The following is a 19,448-nucleotide window of genomic DNA, read 5'->3' as shown; positions in this document are numbered from 1 at the left end:
CACCAACGCTTCTACTTCCTTTAGGAAGTTCGACATGTCCCCAACAACTCTTGCCAACATCTACAGATGCACCCTAGAATTTTTTTATCCGGATGCATCACAGCATGGTTTGGGAACAGCTCCATCGAAGACCGCAAGAAATTGCAGAGAATTGTGGACACGGGCCCAGACCACCACACAAATCAACCTTCCTTCCATTGACTCCATTTATGCCTCGTGCTGCCTTGGCAAGGCCACCAGCATAATCAAGGACATCACACCCCGGCCACTCCCTCTTCTCCCCTCGCCCATCGGGCAAGAGGTATAGAAGTGTGATAACGCACACTTCCAGATTCAGGGACCGTTTCTTCACAGCTGTTATCAGGCAACTGAATCATCCTAACAACAACTCGAGAGTAGTCCTGAGCTATTGTCGGCATTGTTATTCCTTTCATCATGTATCTGTACACTGTGGATGGCTTGGTTGTCATCATGTATTGTCTTTCCGATGACTATTTAGCAGGCAACAAAAGCTTTTCACTGTACCTCGGTACATGTGACAATAAACTAAACTGAAGTTTTCTCTGCATTATGGTGTGTTCACTACTAAAAATTGTACAAGTACTTTATTTATCCCAGGAGGGAAATTGATCTGCCAGTAGTCAAAAAACACAAAATACATGAAACATGAAATTAAAGTGACATGTGGAATGGATTGGGGATGTGCAAAGATTTGGGGGGGGGGGGGGGGGGCGTGGGAGGAGGGAAACCATTCTACCCTTTGACGGAAGGGGGAGGAGTACCTTCAGTAACAGACTGGTTCCACCAAGATGCAGTATAGAATGCTAGAGGAGAGCCTTCATCCCTCTGGCTATCAAACTGGACAACTCCTCCCCCTTCTGGAGCAGGTGGATGATGGTGTCCTCAACCCCCATCTTTGTTTGGTAAGCGAGCTGCAGGGGGTCCAGGTAGGGTTTAAACAGTGGTTGCAGGTGAGTGAGCACCAGCCCCTCCAGGGACTTCATGATGTGTGAAGTCAGTGCCACCAGTCTATAGTCATTGGAAGAGCTGGGGCGCATCCTCTTTGGTACAGGAACCAGGCAGGATAACTTCTACTTCACAGGAACCCTCTCCAGGCTCAGGCTCGGGTTGAAGATATGCTGGAGTACTCTGCACACGCCTTGAGTACCCTGGGGCTGACACCATTGGGACCCGTGGCTTTGCCTGGGCGGAGTCTGCTCAGCTCCTTCTTCACCTGCTCAGCCTTGATGGTCAGGCTCACAAAGTGTTCCCATTCTACCTAGGGTGGTGGTGGCGGCAGGTACACTACTGGCATTTAAGAGGCTGTCAAATAGAAACATGGATATGCAGGGAATTGAGGGAAACGGATCAAATGCAATCAGATGAGATTAATTTAACTTGGCTTTATTTTTGGCACGAAGGGCCCATTCCTGTGCTGTACTTTTCTGTATTCTATTTTCTATATTTTCCCATCAACTTCCCTGTAACCTATTCTTCCCACATTCCTTTCAATGCCCCTGGCTTCTATCACTCACCCAAACACTAGGGGCAAAATACAGTAGCCAACTAATCTGCCCACCTGCAAATATTTAGGATGTGGGAGAAAATCAGAGCACTTGGGGGAAACACACATGGTCACTGTTAGAACATTCAAGCTCTCACAGACAGCAACGGAGGTCTGGATTGAACATGGGTCATTGGAGCTGTGAGGTTATAGCCCAGTTAGCTATGCCACTGCCAGTCTATAGTCAGAGCTCATAAAGCAACAGTTCCTGATAGCTGTAGTGTTATTAGAGCGAAGTTCCTTTATAGCTCTAGTCTCAACTATGCAGATGTTCTGGGGGTAGATATGCCCTTCAGCGGCAGATGGCTAATGCTGATGGGCATCACTGTTCTCAAACGGCTAACAGCAAACTGTGATCAGGGATTGTAATCATCAGGGACCACACATCAGCAAAGAGAGCCTACCAGGGAGACTGCCAACATTCCCAAGAGTTCACTGTCAGCATCACCAAAACAATCTTTCAATGGAACAAAGACCTGTTACTGGGTTTGAAACCTATACGGTTTGTGAAGGTATATTGGCTTGTAAGAATTTCGCAAGAGTGAGATAGAGATCAGCCGTGATTGAGTGGCGGAGTAGACTCGATGGGCCGATTGGCCTAATTCTACTCCTATGACGTGAACTTGTGCAAATGTTATTATGAATTTGTTGCACTGCATACAATCCAGATTCCTTGTGTAACAGCAGCAAACCAAAAATTAGTTGTAATTGCAAATTGCAAATTGCAAATGTTCTTTTTTCGAAATAAACCACAAAATATATGTTGAGGGCGAATAATGAGAAGACATACTTTCTATTCAGTCCAACAGAACGTGTATGGACCGACTTTTGATATATGGTCTCACCCCAAGGACCGAAGTTCCTTTGCTAATCCTGTAATTTAATTGAAAGCCTTGTGAGTGTCACAGCTAATGGAGGCCCTACCATGTAGCACCAGTGATTCAGGTGCTGTCTGCGTGGAGATTACACTGTGACTGTGTGGATTTGGTGGGTCAAAGGGCCTGTGACTGTTGTACTTCGTGGTCCGGTACTTGTTGTACCTTTGTGGTGACTCTGGAAGGACCACGAGTACACGTGTATAAAAGGTTACATTGCTGGAGCTCAACTCCAGGCTGTTTATTCCGTGGCCACCTGCATCCAGAGTGACCGCCTAATCACCCCAATCACTTATATACATAGGCATACAAAGTAGTCCTTGGATACACAAAGTAGTCCCAGCAATATCACAACATCCCCCTTGTCTTATATATTACAACATCCCCCTTGTCTTATATAAAATTGTTTTCTTTACCATTCGAGGGCTAAAATATATTTAACAAACAAACCCAAAACACCATTGCTTTTTGCAAACAAAACCAATAACACAACTAAACACAATTAAACACAATTGCTTTTTTTCGCCATCATGGTGGTCACTCCTCTGCGGAATTTCACTCATCGCCGGGTGGTCACTCATCTCCATGTGGTCACTCATCTCCGGGCGGTCACTCACTCCATGTGGTCACTCATCTCTGTGTGGTCACTCATCTCCGGGTGGTCACTCACTCCGTGTGGTCACTCCACAGATATATACATTTATACAAAAGCATCAAATATAATACATTAAGCTTTCATTGCACAGATCACTACACAGGTCATTAAACACAAAATATTCATTTTGTTCCATATCTTCCCCTCAAGAAGACGTGCTGTGTAGATCAAACGTAGTGTAGGCTCCAGATGCTCCACCACCATGATTTGCACGCCACTGCTGGGCTCCCACTGCTGGGCTCCCACTGCTGGGCTGGCACTGCTGGGCTCCCACTGCTGGGCTCCCACTGCTGGATTGGCACTGCTGGGCTCCCACTGCTGGTTTGGCACTGCTGGGCTCTCACTGCTGGGCTGGCACTGCTGGGCTCCCACTGCTGGGCTGGCATTGCTGGGCTCCCACTGCTGGGCTGGCACTGCTGGGCTCCCACTGCTGGAATCGCGGTGCGATCGCGCCTCCGCTGCAGTGCGCACTGGCCCCGCCCACAGGTGCTCCCCGGCAGCTGCCGTTCAACTTTTCGAACGCGCTGCCGCTGGCCCCGCCCACAGGTGCTCCAGGCCCCGCCCACAGGTGCTCCCGGCAGCTGCCGCTCAAATTCGAACGCGCTGCCGCTGCCTCGGGCCCAGGGCCTCCCGACTCTATGGTCGACGCGCCTGGGTAAGTACGCAGTGCTTCAGCCTTACCGGCCGCCGCACCTCCGCGGGTGGTCGGTCCCTCCGGTCGCCGACCCCCTCCGGTCATCACACACCTCCGTAGGTGTCGGTCTCCTCCGGGGCTCTCCCGGTTGCCGCACACCTCCGTGGGTGTCGGTCTCCTCCAGGGCTCTCCCGGTCACCGCACACCTCCGTGGGTGTCGGGTCTCCCGGTCGCCGCACACCTCCGTGGGTGTCGGCCTCCCCCGGGGCTCTCCCGGTCGCCGCACACCTCCGTGGGTGTCGGTCTCCTCCGGGGCTCTCCCGGTCGCCGCACACCTCCATGGGTGTCGGTCTTCCCCGGTCACCGCACATCTCCGTGTGTGTGTCGGGTCTCCCGGTCTCCTACAGTTGCCGCACACCTCCGTGGGTGTCGGTCTTCCCCGGTCACCGCACATCTCCGTGTGTGTCGGGTCTCCCGGTCTTCCCCTGTTGCCGCACACCTCCATGGGTGTCGGTCTTCCCCGGTCACCGCACATCGTGTGTGTCGGGTCTCCCGGTCTTCCCCGGTCACCGCACATCTCCGTGTGTGTCGGGTCTCCCGGTCTTCCCCGGTCACCGCACATCTCCGTGTGTGTCGGGTCTCCCGGTCTCTCCCCCGCGAAGCAGTCGCAGGCTTCTAATCTCGGGCCTACACAGGTGCTGGGGCGCGACGTGGGCCTACACGCACCGCCCCCAACAACTTGCAGCGTCACGTCGGCAACTCGGCGCCGACTACTGAGCAGGTAACTATACCAACTCACACTGACCCTGTCGGGATGCACTCCAAACGTCCCGTACTGAGCTGGAAACTTTTCTTTTGTTTTGTTTCCCTTCAGGGCTTTTTTTTTCTCACTGACCCTGTCGGGATGCACTCCAACCGTCCCGTACTGAGCTGGAAACTTTTCTTTTGTTTTGTTTCCCTTTTTATTCTTCTTTTTTTTCTTCTTTTTAACCTTTTCTGCTCGGGCATGCTTCATTCCCTCCCTAGGCGAAACACCAAACCGCTGCCACCATGTTGTACTTCGTGGTCCGGTACTTGTTGTACCTTTGTGGTGACTCTGGAAGGACCACGAGTACACGTGTATAAAAGGTTACATTGCTGGAGCTCAACTCCAGGCTGTTTATTCCGTGGCCACCTGCATCCAGAGTGACCGCCTAATCACCCCAATCACTTATATGCACAGGCATACAAAGTAGTCCTTGGATACACAAAGTAGTCCCAGCAATATCACAACATCCCCCTTGTCTTATATATTACAACAGTGACAATGCCATAACTCTCTGTATGACGATCATTAAAGTTACCAATATTTCTGTAGCATAAGGCAAGGCAACGAAAACTCTGGAAATAAATTACATTTGCTTGTGGTGCCCAATATATATAATGGAAATTTTCAGAATTGGCAAGCAAAATTTTGACTGCCCTGTTCAAAGCCTGATGATTAGTATTATGATTAGGGCATTTCACATTTCTTTCAGAATGGATTAATTTTGCATAGAATGATTTCTGCTCTGAAGACATTTAAACCCAGTTGTTTACATAAATAATCTTCTGATTTGGATGGAGTATTCTTCCAGTATGTAAGATACTACCAGGCCATATCTGATGACATTTTTAGAAACATAGAAACATAGAAAATAGGTGCAGGAGTAGGCCATTCGGCCCTTCGAGCCTGCACCGCCATTCAATATGATCATGGCTGATCATCCAGCTCAGTAGCCTGTACCTGCCTTCTCTCCATACCCCCTGATCCCTTTAGCAAAAAGGGCCACATCTAACTCCCTCTTAAATATAGCCAATGAACTGGCCTCAACTACCTTCTGTGGCAGAGAATTCCACAGACTCACCATTCTCTGTGTGAAGAAATGTTTTCTCATCTCGGTCCTAAAAGACTTCCCCCTTATCCTTAAGCTGTGACCCCTGGTTCTGGACTCCCCCAACATCAGGAACAATCTTCCCGCATCTAGCCTCTCCAACCCCTTAAGAATTTTATATGTTTCTATAAGATCCCCCCTCAGTCTTCTAAATTCCAGCGAGTACAAGCCCAGTCTATCCAGTCTTTCCTCATATGAAAGTCCCGCCATCCCAGGGATCAATCTGGTTACCTTCTCTGTACTCCCTCTAAGGCAAGAACGTCTTTCCTCAGGTTAGGAGACCAAAACTGCACACAATACTTCAGGTGCGGTCTCACCAAGGCCCTGTACAACTGAATGACTGAATTTTTAATTCAGTCTTGCTGATATCTGGTTACAACTTCAGATATATCTCAATATTCACATGCTACTATTTTGAGCAGATAGATGTGCAGGGCAAATCTTTTACACAGAGAGTAGTGGGTGCCAGGAATGCGCTGCCAAAGGTAATGGTGGAGACAACTACGATAGTGGCATTAAGAGGTTCTTAGACAGACACACAGATAGGCAGGGAATGGAGAGTATGGATCATATGCATGATGATGAGATTAGTTTAGCCTGACATTCATAATCACCAGAGGTGAGCTGAAGAGCCTGTTCCTGTGCCCAATGTTCTATGTTCAGCTGGGTATCTCCAGAGATTCAAAACCAGAAAGTTTAGAAAATTGCACCAAGTTTTTGTGTACCATAGAAGGAGAATCATCACAAAATTACACTCGAGGCATTATCGTGAGCTTAACATACATTCCTTGCTCCTTGACTTCCCTTTGAGTCCTCCACGTAATAATGCATGCATGTATCACCCTATCATGTGCAATGGTGCACAATGGCATGCAACACACATCTGGTTTCTCCTGAAATGATTTATGCAAAGGAAGTGCAGCAAAATAAAGCACCAGATTGAACCCTGGGATGGTTGGTTTCTTGTATGAGCAGAGATTAGGCAGAGAGGTTATTATACTCTCTTGAGTTTAAATTAATGTTATTGATCTATAATTTCTATGGGACTTGCATAGATGCAAAGCTGGAGGTTGCACTGTATGTGAGAGCTAGTGTCCAAATAAAGTGCAGAGAGGTTTGATTGGAATATTCCAAGGTCTTGAGGGCCTGAGCTACAGGGAAGGGCTAGCAGGCTAGGACTCTATTCCTTGGAATGCAGGAGGATGGGGCATGATCATATTGGGGTGGAAAAAAATGACGAAAATAGATAATATAGATACACAGTCTTTTACCCAGAGTAAGGAAATGAAGAACAGAGGACACAGGTTTAAGTTAAGAGGGGATAAATTTAATAGGAACCTGAGGGGCAACATTTTCACACAGAGTGTGGTGGGTATATGGAAGGAGCCGACAGAGGAAGTAGTTGAGGCAGGTACTATAACAAGGCACTCTATTTTTTTTCAAAAGACCTATTGACCTTTGTCTTGAATGTACTCGTTTTCCTGAAATTTACTGTTCTAAAGATTCACAACTCACTGGGTAAAGCTATATCCCCTCACCTTAGTTCTCAGGTCCTGATTCCTTATCCTGAGGCTGAGATGTAAAATTAATGTGATTACTATCTCAATGGTATTTGATGAAATAGGACTTAAAGTTCAACACACACCACATCCACTACCTCCCCCTTACCCCCTACTTTGAGTACGCTATTTCCTTTCCTTAAATGCACATTGACTTTGCTCAGTCATATGACGGTTACCTAGAATCTTGTGTAGATAACACAGTGCTGTAGGCAGTCTCTTTGGAGGATATGGACAGGCAATATTTCATGTGGTGACGCTTTCTCAATATTCTGTTAATCAGGTCCTTAACAATGTATACCAGCTATTTTGTTACAACTGGTAACAGGATACTAAGTTTATGGTTCCATTTTTATGGTCTTCTCCCTGTCTGTAGAATATATGACTGTGTTTTCCTTTCACCAATTGAATGTCAGTTTGACAATTTTTCATAAATTATTGCTGTTAGTTGAGAGTTGAGTGCATGTAATAAAGGATGCTTTGTCAGTAATTCTCCCTCCTGTTATTTAGCCTGCAGGCACTAAACTATCTTGAAAACTAGGATGGTATTTGTTCTGTTCAAATAGAAGGCGACCATCTAAAAATATTAGAAAATTTGAAAAGTCAAATCCAAGACATCTACATCACTGTAAGCACATGTTTTTTTTAAACCCTTTAGATGTTGGACAATACGCTTCCACAATTTGTTTGTGTTCAATCCTGTTTCCCTTTCCAATATGTGTAAGAAGGAACTGCAGATGCTGGTTTAAACCGAAGACAGACACAAACAGCTGGAGTAACTCAGCGGGACAGGCAGCATCTCTGGAGAGAAGGAATGGGTGATGTTTCAGGTCGAGACCCTACAGTCTGAAGAAGGGTCTCGACCCGGAACGTCGCCCATTCCTTCTCTCCAAAGATGCCGCCTGGCCCGCTAGGTTACTCCAGCTTTTTGTGTCTATCTTCCATTTACCAATGCTAATTTCTTAACTCCCTCCTTCCACTGGACCATTGGTTCCCATTAAACACAGAATGTTTACATGTCTTCTAGTATGAAACCAGATGCAAACTATTTGTTAACATCTTCAGCATTTCCTTAGTTTCCATTGTACCTGCCTCAGTCTCTCCATTGAAGGGACTCATGTTTACATTCTCTTTTATTTGTAATATGGGTTTTTTTGTTAATTTTATTCCTTCAAGGGATGTGTACTTAATGTTATTTATAAATTGTTGCTTAAAAAATCTTTTGATACAAAATGAATGTTAGAATTGTTTAACAGGTCATGAGGAAAATAGTTACTATTTCATGTCAATAATCTTTTGTCACAACTGAAACATAAACTCTGTTTTTAATTTCTGATCCCAGCTGCTGTTTTTGTTTAGTTTTTTTTTCTTTTTTTAAGCCATTTTCCAACCTCTCTTGGTTTCATGCGTATGTAATTTGTTTTTGTTCGGGTTTGAAATACTAGATTCTTACTTAACTAAATCATTCTCTAACTCAATAAAATCACAAACTCAATACAGTCACCATTATTCTATTTGTCAAATGTCCTGTCCCTTCGTGGTCCACTCTTTATTTTAAACAACATCCCTCCCTACAGATTCAAGAATCTGCTTTTTCCCCATTGTTATCAGAATCTTTGATGGTTCTCTAATATGCTGAGGATGCATTCCCAATTTCCCAATCAACTACATTATGGGCCTTGTATTTGTTTATTTTTAACCGCATTTTCTCAACTGTTTCCTTTCTCTTTTGCCCTCAATTTATTTTCTCTTCTCCAGTACTTGTTTGTACTTGTGTATGGTATGATTGCATTCATGGTATGATTTCCCTGGATAACATTAAAACCAAAGTTTTGCACTGTATCTTAGTAGATGTAACAATAATAAATCAATACCAATACCAATAAAACCTTAAATTATCTCACCCTGCTTTTGAAATTACTCTCCCAGGGATTCTGCCACCTTCTCTTTATTAGTTTGTAGCTCTATTAGTTCAAAGATTTTTTGTTTGAATCAATAGATCAAAGGCAAATATATTAGAAAATACTATTACCTCTACAATTGATTTCAGCTGCTGTTCTTGGCACCAGATGAGTGTTCATGCAGGCTCCAGCAGTATAATACATACAGGAATGAATCTTTTAGGCTGTCAGAAGGACCACGGTGAATAGTTAATTTGTAGCTACACAGGATGTTGATCCAAAAATTGCAAAATTCAATCTTTAAATTATTTTCACTAATTAAATAAAGATTAAAAAGTCCCTCTTTGAATTATGCTCGGGCACACAAAAATGTATGAGAAATTTTGTCTTCAGTGTTATCACAAAAATTATACTTATATGATGTGTTTATCCCCAGATTTGTTTGCAATTGCAATGAATTGTCGGACTAATCTTCTGACATATGACCTTGTGATAGCTTTTGGTAATTTCTATCAAATGTTTTCAATATTTCACTTTCCACCAGATTACAAAGTCTGATTACACTTATAGTTAATCGTCTTATGGGTATTATGAGAGATCCTATTATTTGAGGTACAACAATTTAAAACTTGGGGATTTCATCTCACCAATGTATAATGTATTTAGTTCTAATGAGATGGAACTGCTGCTGTTATATTTTCTGATATAAAAATAAATCAGTCTATTAGTGATCGCAGTAATAAGAATGTTAACTTTAAACGTGCAGACAAAATATTGGCTGTCCCTGCTCAAATAGTTTTGTCCCTTTCGTCTGACATTCTCATTTCTGTGCACTAGGTTCGCCTCTTGTCTTCCCCAGTCTTTGTTCTACAAATCTCTAAAATTTTCCCTTGCATTTTCTACACTGCAGTTGACCTCAAAGTTGAGAGAATGCTTGCTGAAGTGAGAACTGTTAAAGATATGATTGAGCATGACATGTACTAATACACAAAAAAAATTAAATGGTCAGCAGTTGTTAAATGTACAGATTGTTAAATGTACAGGAGGCTGTGGGGATGTAAATGCAAATTTAGTTGATTATAATTCCATTGTTAAAATATTATTTCTATTGCAACATTGTATAAAAGCGTCAAAACTATACAATCCACATTTCCATCTTCCTTCAAGCTTGTTTTTATTTAAGCACCGGTAATGATTTTTTTTGTTTAGAAATGGATTGTGTTTTCTTTAATGTTTCTGATTAGTATATCTCTTTTCTGCCTGCAAGTTTTTTAAACCAATCTTCATAAAAAATATCCAAGAGGTTTTACGCTGTTAAATTATAGAACACATCTTATATTATACATCGATCAGCCAAAATATTATGACCACCTCCCTAATATGCTGTTGGTCATCCGCGCACAGCCCCATAAGCAGCAGAGTGCGATGCACTATGTATTGTGACACATTCCTCCCGTGACCACCATTAAAACTTTCTGTGACTTGCGCCACTTTTGTCGGTTCGGACCAGACCTGCCCTCGGGCATTGATGAGCCTTGGGCGCCCAACACCCTGTCGCCGGTTTGTGGTTTGTCCCTCCTTGCACCACTGTCGGTAGGTACTCACCACTGCTGACCGGGAGCACCCCACAAGCCTTGCCTTTTCCGAAATGCTCTGACCCAGTCTGGCCATAACAATTTGGCCCTTGTCAAAGTCGCTCAGGTCTTTACTCCTGCCCATTTCTCCTGCATCCTACACATCAACTTCAAGAACTGACTGTTCACTTGCTGCCTAATATATCCCACCCCATGACAGTGCCATTGTAACAAGATAATCAATGTTATTCACTTCGCCTGTCAGTGGTCATAATGTTTTGGCTGATCGGTGTATGTATTGCATTGGTTTTATCGGTGTAAAGATTTTTTTTAAATTCAGACTTTTATACAGTTTCTTCTAAGACCAGAGAACCCCAAAATGCTTTAAGTAAGCACTTCTAAAATGTAGTGACTGTTGTAAGGTAGGATTAGATGAAAAGCAGCATCAGATATGTTACAGTGCTCTGGAAAACAAAAGGTTCATTTTAACTTTGGAGAGATATTTTTTGGCACAATTGTTATCAGATTCAGCTCCTCCAACAGCTTAGAAGGAAAATGATATTGTGTGGTGCTCGTAATGAACAGCACAGAAAAGGCCCAGATTTTATTACTGGTTTTTGTTCACTCAAATAGCTAGAATGTTGTGTGGTGATGTGTTTGGGATTGTGGTGGCAGGTAGGTGGAGGACCAGATAGTGATTCTACTACCGTTGGCCATGACATTTCCAATCTTGTGAGACAATTGGGAATAAAAAAACTATAACCGTGAGTTGCAATCCAATAACTTCAAGAGTGTGTATTTGTCACATACACTGGATATGAACGGGACCTTCATCTGGAGTTCTGCAAATAACATACGAGGATAGCAGAAAAAGGTATGAAAAGTTGCCAAATAGTTACAACTATTTCCACTTGAGCCACTTAAAATCATGAATAGATTTTGAGTAACCCAGTTTACAACCCAGTTTACCACAGTAAATGGTTTAGAAATGAAGTTCATCCAAATTTTAGAGTTTTAGATTTTTAGATTTAGAGATACAGCGCGGAAACAGGCCCTTCGGCCCACCGAGTCTGCGCCGCCCAGCGAACCCGGCACATAACACTATCCTACACACACTAGGGACAATTTTTACATATTACCCAGTCAATTAACCTTCATACCTATACGTCTTTGGAGTGTGGGAGGAAACCGAAGATCTCGGAGAAAACCCACGCAGGTCACGGGGAGAACGTACAAACTCTGTACAGATGGCGCCCGTAGTCAGGATCGAACCTGAGTCTCCGGCGCTGCATTCGCTGTAAGGCAGCAACTCTACCGCTGCGCCACCGTGCCGCCCTGAAGTTTCTGATCTTCCAGTGATTTATGAACTTCTGGGTTCCTACTTAAATCTTTTTAGTTTAGTTTATTATTGTCACATGTACAGTGAAAAGCTTTTGTTTGCGTGCTACCCAGTCAAAGAAAGGTCTATGCATGACTACAATCAAGCTGTCCACAGTAAAGGACAAAGGGTACAACATTTAGTGCAAGATAAAGTCCGATTAAAGACAGTTCAGAGGTCTCCAATGAGGTTGATGCAAGGTTAGGAATGCACTCTAGCTGATGAAGCTGCCATCAAGAATATAATTTTCAATCTCAGTGCACAAAAATAGAATTTCCATTAATTTTCAACTGTTAGGCCATCCCTATAACTTTCACAATGCAGAAACCCCTTTGGTGGTTGGCAGATTATATTTTCTTCACTTGTCATTGAATATGACTTTACAAATAGATTAGTTTAGTTTAGTTTAGTTTAGAGATACAGCGTGGGAACAAACCCGTCGGTCCACCGAGTCGGTGCCGACCAGCGATCCCGGCACATCAACATTATCCTACACGCACGAAGGACAATTGTTACATTTATACCAAGCCAATTAACCTACTAACCTGTACATCTTTGGAGCGAGAGAGGAAACCAGAGAACCCAGAGAAAACCTGCATGGTCACGGGGAGAACTTACAAACTCCGTACAGACAGCACCAATAGTCGGGTGCAACTAATAATTAAAATATTTGGGTCCCATATATTTGTAACCTAGACCTGAGAGTCTGAATATCAAGAAATGTGATATTTACAATCTCTTATGGAAACAAAATTCCCACGAGAATAACTGAATAAATTGGATTATAAGGAAATTGATTGCAGAGGAGTATCAAATTAGTGAACCATTTACTATCAATTTATTCGTGTAAAAATTGTTCATATTGACATTGTCCACAAATTTACTGGAATTTTGTGAAGAGAAACTTCAAATAGTAAACAAGGCCTGCCAACACAGGTACCTTGCCTGCAATTTCTTAAGGTCTTTGAGGCACTTCCATGTTTTTGGGTGTTCAGGAAGATTTAAAGTTCCTCCGCCAGTGATTTCCTTGAATATATTTTATAGTTCTTGTTTCCATCAAATTGGTTAGTTCCATGTTGTATGGAAGCTTTGTTGTTCCCATTGAATAGACAACAGACAATAGGTGCAGGAGGAGGCCATTCGGCCCTTCGAGCCAGCACTGCCATTCAATGTGATCATGGCTGATCATTCTCAATCAGTACCCCGTTCCTGCCTTCTCCCCATACCCCCTAAGAGCTCTATCCAGCTCTCTCTTGAATGCATTCAGAGAATTGGCCTCCACTGCCTTCTGAGGCAGAGAATTCCACAGATTCACAACTCTCTGACTGAAAAAGTTTTTCCTCATTGAAGGCCACAGTTGGGACATCACAGTTGACTTTATGGGATGAGGACAAGAGCTGAGCTAGGGTCCTTCACAAGATCAGTATCTAGCACCCCTACTGGAACATATATTCCTGGAAGATAGATACAAAAACCTGGAATAACTCAGTGGGTCAGACAGCATCTCTGGAGAAAAGGAATAGGTGACGTTTCGGATCGAGACCCTTCTTCAGACTCTCGACCCAGAACGTCACCTTTTCTCCAGAGATGCTGTCTGACCCGCGGGGATACTTCAGGTTTTTGAGTCTATCTTCAGTTTAAACCAGCATCTGCAGTTCCTTCCTGCACATTCCTGGAAGGGTTTGGTTTTGAGGCAAATGTCTTTAATATTATTATTATTATTATTATTATTTATAAAATTGCTAAAAATCAGCATAGAAATGGTTAATGCAGAACTTGACAGGGCATTTCTCAATGAAGAGTGAATTACTTGGTTCTTAGTAATATTGTAAAGGATTGATGACATTGGGATGTAACCTTGGGTACAAACACAGTCAGCAACAATCAGAGACAGAACGTAGAATGGTATAACACAGAAATGGGTCCTGCAGTCCGCAATGTCACTCCCCAAACATGATGCCATCTGCCTGTACATGATCCATTTCCCTCTATCCCCTGGACTTCTATGTGCTTATCTAAAAGCCTCTAAAACGCCACTATTGTATCTGCCTTCACTACCACCTCAGGCAATGCGTTCCAGGCTCCACCAACTCCCTGTGTAAAAGAAAAAGCCCCGCACATCTACATTAAACTTTCTCTCTCTCACCATATAGCTACGTAATCTAGTGTTACATTTCCAGCCTGGGAAAAGGTTTCTGACTGTCTACCTTATCTATGCCTCTCATAATCTTATATACTTCTATCAAGTCTCCCCTCAACCTCCAACATTCCAGGGAAAACAATCTAAGTTTATCCAAACTCTCCTTGCAGATGAAACTCTCTCATCTAGGCTGCAATTGTTTTATAACATTTTCGGAAAGCAGCTTCCTTCTATGGAGATAAATGGCTATTCCTTCCCATTAAACTGTGGAAAAAATATTTATCTGAGAGCATTCTTTCAAGATCTTTTGGGTGTATCTCTGCCATCTGGTCACAAATTTAAGATAGGCAACCACTGTGCAATAGTGTCACTGACAACTGTTTCTCAGAGTTGAATAGAAAAGAATAGACTGTGTGATGGTCTGGAGCCCTGGGTGGTTTACAGTTTGGGAGGAAATGATGAACATTGGTAGGCCGCATTCAGACATCAGTTAGTGAGTGAATTTTGCAGCCAAGACCTCCAACCAACTTGGTTTTGGACCCCGTGACAGATTAGAAATATAGAAAGTAGGTGCAGGAGTAGGCCATTTGGCCCTTCTGAGCCAGCACCGCCATTCAATATGATTATGGCTGATCATCCAGAATCAGTACCCTGTGCCTGCTTTTTCCCAATATCCCTTGATTCCATTTTGCCCTAAGAGCTATATCTAACTCTCTCTTGAATACATCCAATGAATTAGCCTCTACTGTCTTCTGTGGCAGAGAATTCCACAGATTCACAACTCTCTGGGTGAAAAGCTTTTTCCTCATCTCAGTTGATTGGTCAAGGAGCTTGATTAGAGCACGATGGCAGTAGAGGAAATTCCGTTTGACAGTCATGCTTTGATAGGAGATAAGTTGAATCTTTTGTTATCTTGGATACTGACAAAAGTGTGTAATTTTCAGTGGTAGAACTTCATCAATAAATTGATTAGTGCAAAGCCCAAATCTCAAATTGCTGATATTTCATGCAGATAATTTTGAAAAGAAGAAAGTTCACAGGGTGGTGTGTGATGTATTCTCGCAGACTGGAAAGAGAGTATAGATTTTCTGTTGTACACCTTTGATAGTGGCACTGTTTATGCTGAGAAAGAAAAAGGTGCACTCTTGAATGTAAGAGACCTAAGGTCTACTTATGGAAGTAATACCAGACCCTAAATCAAGGGTTCCCAACCTGGGTAAATTTACCCCCAGAGGGAAAATTTTGCCTACCCAGGTGGTAAATTTGAACAAAATAATAATGTTAAAAACGGTCTTTTAAAATGTCCTCTTTGTTGGTTGCATTATTATGGTAGAAGTATGAACTCAAATTACTGAACAAAACAGGGTGGGGGTAAATTTACTTTTGTAAAGTTGCCAGGGGTAAACGGGACGAAAAAGGTTGGGAACCCCTGCCCTACATATTCAGTGAGACAACTTGAAACAAAAAAAGCCAGTGATAGCCTCCTCTTCCTCGCATCCACTCATAATCTGCTCATACTTTTAACACCTAGAACACACGTGAAGCAATATCTCCTCCATAAGATGGTTCTGATTGTTGAACCATGCCCCGACACAAGTCATTACTGTGCGCCATAAGCAATGAAACAAGGTGAAAGGATTTTGGTTTGGGAAAAAACACTCACAAATGTCCAGCTGGATTAAAATTACTTTTGTAATGAAAAGCGGAAGTTGACAATTAGAGGGAACGTTTCCTTTGGGGCGACACCTATTATGGTTATGTAGTCCCGCTACTCACAGTATAGCATTTCTAATTACAGTCTTTTAATTTTTGTGACTGGACTATATATTGAGGGCGTAGGACATATGTTTAAGGTGATGGGAAAAGATTTAATAGGAATTTCAGGGGTAACTTTTTCACACAAAGGGTGGTGGGTGTATGGAACAAGCTGTCAGAGGAGATAGTTGAGGCAGGGATTATCCCAACATTTAAGAAAATGTTTGACAGGTACATGGTTAGGACAGGTTTGTAGGGATATGGACCAAACGCGGGCAGGTGGGACTAGTGTTGCTGGGACATTGTTGGTCAGTGTGCGCAAGTTGGGCCGAAGGGCCTCTTTCCACACTGTATCACTCAATAACACTATGTTTAGTTTAGTTTAGAGATACAACGCAGAAACAGGCCCTTCAGCCCACCGAGTCCACGCCGACCAGCGATCCCCGCACTATCCTACACACACTAGGGACAATTTACATTTATTGGAAGCCAATTAACCTACAAATCTGCACATCTTTGGAGTGTGGGAGGAAACCAAAGATATCGGCGAAAACCAACAAAGGTCATTGGGAGAGCGTACAAACTCCGTACAGACAAGCACCCGTAGTCAGGATCAAACCCGGGTCTCCGGCGCTGCAAGAGCTGTCAGGCAGCAGCTCTACTGCTGCGCCACCCTGCTGCGCAGACTCTATGATGTATGATAAAAGAGCAAGAGGGATAGGTTACAATGAGATCTGTACCTGTTAAACCAGAAGGCAGGGTATGCAGGAAGGAATTTAGATGTGAATTGATGCATATTACCCGAGAATGATGCCAAGTATGTGGTTGTAAATGGAGTGTTTATTAACAGAAGATAAAGGAAAATAAAACTATATGAAGGTAGATCTACCAATGACAGTAAATATGCAACAGATGTGAGCAAGTTCATTGAGGATCTATTTTAGAAATAGGTTGAATTAGGAAGTGGTTTTATCAACAGGTATTTTTATTATAGCATGTAATAAGTTACTCGTTGTTGACATTAGCCTGAAGCGTTGAAGATATTTACACTAATTCTACAGTTCTCATGAATCCAAGGCATTAAAAAAGTATTTACAGAACCGAATAATTTCATTTGAAAACATTTACTGATATGGAATATACTTCAAGATCTTAAATTGTTGAGAGGTTTATAATGAGACTATAAACATATTCCCTCAATGGATTTCTCGAAGCAAAAAAATAATTGGAAGAAGCAAGATGAAATTGAGAAGCCTTGTTAACAAAAAGATTAAAGTGTATCTTGTAAACCAGTGGAGATATGGCAAACATTTGTAGCAGGAGTTATTTTTGGATTAATGAATTTCTTGGAAATTAACTGCAGGAATATCCAGTTGGATGAAAGGTTGAAAGATTAGAATGATAATTATCGAGAAGGATGATCTAAATATTTCAAGTAACATAGAAGTCTATTTTGACAGAAGCTTTGGGATACTAATTCGCTTTTTCTTTTAACTGCAATGAAAAAAATGCAGTGGAAATTATGTTTAATGGATGGATGTTCTGAGTCTGGACATTTTCAGGGCAAGGTAGAGGGAGAAAAAAAGCTGGTAGAAAAGCACATTCTTTCCAGTTTATTCTGACTTCTCAATTTTGCAGCAAGGTTAGAGCCAGAGGTTGTTAACAATTGGCTGTCAATTAGATTTTTTTTAAAGGAATAATTATGTTTTGTGGAGTTGTTCTAGAATTCAGGACATAAATTATCCAATACTGGGGTAATATAGGAAGTACATTTAACAAATTTGTGCAGCAAAGATCCATTGTGTGAAAATTGTGGGGGGTTTTGTGGTTACCTTAGACATTAAGTATTGGTGCAATTAGTATAAAGTTATTAGTTTCAAATGGAGAAAGAATGCCGTCTTGAAAATTGCATCAACATCAGTTTCATAGGTACATATTTACAAGGTTGGCACAATTGTTATTACTTCTGGAATCCCACAATTTTCCATCTGATAAATGAAATTAATAGAACAACAATTTTGTGCTTGGTACGTAGGATTTGATATTATACACTCCTGATGAGTAATAGACAATAGACAATAGACAATAGACGCAGGAGTAGGCCATTCAGCCCTTCGAGCCAGCACCGCCATTCAATGCGATCATGGCTGATCACTCTCAATCAGTACCCCGTTCCTGCCTTCTCCCCATACCCCCTCACTCCGTTATCCTTAAGAGCTCTATCCAGCTCTCTCTTGAAAGCATCCAACGAACTGGCCTCCACTGCCTTCTGAGGCAGAGAATTCCACACCTTCACCACTCTCTGACTGAAAGTGGTGCACCTGCAAAGAAAGTAATGATCCATGCTGCATCTGACTAGGCAGAAAATCTGGAGATAAATTACAAAACCACAAAAGAAATACAAATAATAACTTATCATTGTCAAAGAATAATTATTTATGGGTCACAACATATAAAAAATTGTCCCGTGTTCCAATATTAAAGGAGACAGTCAGGCTGTGTGATAAATGCCTTCCAATCTGGTGTGTAACATCTGCAATACAACTTAAACATGCAATACAACTTAAACATGCAATGGAACACATAGATCATATTCTTTAAGCAATTTATTGATACTCAATTATAATGGTTGATTGTGTAGTTCTGTTTGCTACATCATTTTTATGATTCTTGGGTTAAATTATGAGAAATTAATGGATTTAATTTTCAAAACTGCACATTTTCTAAACTAGCAGGCTGTCAAAGAAATTTGCCAGTAAGCTAAATTTCTGAAAAATTGACTTTTATCTCAGCCCGTGGCAAGATTAGAGTCTGGAATTGGGAATGGAAGCAAAAATGCTTTGTTAACGGTACAGTGGAGAGCTGGTATGACAGCAGTGAACATCTGCGTGTCATAATGGATTAAGGTGGTTCCTTTATATGTTATTGGCAACTATTTCTCTTTTAACTGCACAAGGTGTAATCACAAAATCCCAATTTCCAGGTCAATATTAAGTCTAATTTATCTCCTGTTCTCTGAATTGTAAAAGATACATAGAAACGTAGAAAATAAGTGCAGGAGTAGGCATTTGGCCCTCTGAGTCAGCTGATCATCCAAAATCAGTACCCCGTTCCTGCTTTTTCCCCATATCCCTTGATTCTATTAGCTCCAAGAGCTAAATCCAACTATTAAAAACATCCAGTGAATTGCCCTCCACTGCCTTCCGTGGCAAAGAATTCCACAGATTCACAACTCTCTGGATGAAAAAGTTTTTCCTCATCTCATTCCTAAATGGCCTTCCTCTTATTCTTAAACTGTGATCCCTGGTTCTGGACTCCCCCAACATGGGGAACGATATTTTCTGCATCTAGGCCTGTCCAATCCCTTAAGAATTTTATATGTTTCTATAATACAAATAAGACAATTCAGCCCCTTAATTCTATTCCACTGAGGCAAATCTTAGCCTGATCTTAGTTGGCCTGTGTGACTAGAGCTAAATATTGCCGGCTCGAGGCACCAA

The 19,448-nt window shown here is 42.3% G+C and overlaps 1 protein-coding gene across 10 annotated transcripts in view; it reads left to right on the top strand.

Moving 5' to 3' along the window:
- The window catches only part of LOC144609249 (ciliary neurotrophic factor receptor subunit alpha-like), a 411,896-nt gene that overhangs the window by 189,898 nt on the left and 202,550 nt on the right, over positions 1-19,448 (top strand). For 5 of the 10 annotated variants that reach the window (XM_078428140.1, XM_078428002.1, XM_078427857.1 and 2 more), the window contains exon 3: positions 7,711-7,828. The exons of the other annotated variants lie outside the window; for them this stretch is intronic. The gene's annotated coding sequence lies outside the window, so the exon portion shown is untranslated. The remainder of the gene's footprint in view (positions 1-7,710; positions 7,829-19,448) is intronic. 10 annotated transcript variants of the gene reach the window in all.

Source organism: Rhinoraja longicauda, chromosome 1 (genome assembly GCF_053455715.1).
Source record: "Rhinoraja longicauda isolate Sanriku21f chromosome 1, sRhiLon1.1, whole genome shotgun sequence".
Taxonomy (NCBI): Eukaryota; Metazoa; Chordata; class Chondrichthyes; order Rajiformes; family Arhynchobatidae; genus Rhinoraja; species Rhinoraja longicauda.
This window is presented reverse-complemented; position numbering and strand designations above follow the sequence as displayed.